At 36.5% G+C, this 1712-nt stretch overlaps 1 long non-coding RNA gene across 2 annotated transcripts; it reads right to left on the bottom strand.

The window, feature by feature from the left end:
• Nucleotides 1-357: 357 nt before the first annotated feature.
• LOC116063293 lies at nt 358-1271 on the bottom strand. Of its 2 annotated transcripts, none has more exons than XR_004108233.2 (3): nt 1181-1271; nt 940-1016; nt 358-444 (listed from the first exon to the last, which is right to left on the bottom strand). It is a non-coding gene; the product is annotated as an uncharacterized LOC116063293 (long non-coding RNA). The 2 variants fall into 2 exon arrangements; XR_004108232.2 differs by having other exon boundaries at nt 954-1016.
• Nucleotides 1272-1712: the final 441 nt, after the last annotated feature.

Raw genomic sequence — 1712 nt, 5'->3', positions numbered from 1 at the left:
CCATTATGTATGTAAAGTTTTATATTGGACTAAAAATAAAGCATTATTATAATCTCAACCTTATGTCCTGTATTATATAATGAACCAAACTGACAAGGGTGAATGTAAAAAAGTGTTTTAATATATTATGTGCATTTTAAAATATAATTACAGTAAAACAATGTAAACACAAATTAAATTACAGGACAGTATACTGTATATATTGATATACAATGAACTTAGAAACTACAAGTACACAAATGAAAATAAATTTAAGAAAAAGGTTATTGTAAGTGTTAATTGAGTATCTCAGTAAAATATGATCAATACATATTCTATCGGTCTATACCCTGGCTGTTAGAAGCCTTAGCACACATAGTGTTTTCTCCACAGAGAGACTGAAGGCTCCTCTCCCTCTGCTGCTACCACGTCCTCCTGGTTGGTCTGACTGCTGCCTGATGTGAGCTGCGATAGAAAAGTATAACAAAGTTCCTTACACAAATCAAATGGTAACAAAGTTCTTATTGATAACTGCGGCTTCTAAGATTGGGTGATTTACAATTAAAATAACTTGCTTTTAAGTAGCCATTAGCAACAGGCTTTAAAACAATATGAACACTTTCCTTATGCTGACCTGCTTGCAAATGCAACAGAATACATGTAATTAGAGTTAGGATAGCCAGTTTTGTCATAACTAGGAAAGTACAGATGAACATTCTTGTTGTCTTGTAATGTCATCCTCTTGGTGTAAATGTAGCTATCATTACTGAGTTTCTTTTTATGCTATGCTATAATAATGCACATATATATAAAGATGAACCAGTTAGGCACAGCTAACACTGCATATGTACTGTATGTGTCAACCTCTAGATAGGAATACATTATATGCACAGCTTCTACATTGTACTACTTAACCAATACCCTAGCATGTGTATTATCAGATATAGCTACGTTACTGACCTAGCTAACGTTACCTGGGACAGCATCGTAGCTCTGCTCTGCTCGGGGTCCTGCACGTCCCACAATGTTTCATTATTCTACAGAGAGAAGACGATAATTAATACGTTAGCAGTTAGCTAACGTTAAATGCTAAGTTAACAGCTTTACTAGCTAATTAGTAACTTAACACAACGAAACAACAAACGTCTAGTAACCATGCTTGCAAAGTACATCACAGACAATATATATGATCAATACTTACATTTTATTAATCTTGTAGGAATCCGCTGTGGAGTGGTTTGTGTGTCCTCCAAAATCTCTTAAGTTAACTGCACTGAAACGTCAGGGGGCCGGCAGGCACAGAGCTGTCACTCAAAAATACATTAGCCAATGGGGACGCACCCCTGTAAGACCCGCCCACGCGATAGCTTTGTGTCAGAATCGCAAACAAAGACTCTGGAAGCGCAAACGAGAAAGCTGGGAGCGAAACTGCAAACGTGATGGAGAGATCAAAAGACTGATCATTGAGAAAGAAGCAGAGGGAACGGTAAACAAAAGGACATAATATCAAACAAATATAAGACCAATAGTTTACGACTACACAAATGTTTTGTTTGCAAGTTTTAAGTTTTACCTTTGAGGTGACAATTTTTTTGCTTGAGTTAGTGATTTTTGTTTGATACTTGAGAAGTTTTGCTTGGTATTAAAGACACAAAAATAATTCCATAAGTGGTGGTGATGAGGGAGGGACAAGCGCTGCTTTTACTTTCCCCACCCAGATTTTATCCTGCCAG

Source organism: Sander lucioperca, chromosome 11 (assembly GCF_008315115.2).
Source record: "Sander lucioperca isolate FBNREF2018 chromosome 11, SLUC_FBN_1.2, whole genome shotgun sequence".
Classification (NCBI taxonomy): domain Eukaryota; kingdom Metazoa; phylum Chordata; class Actinopteri; order Perciformes; family Percidae; genus Sander; species Sander lucioperca.
This window is presented reverse-complemented; position numbering and strand designations above follow the sequence as displayed.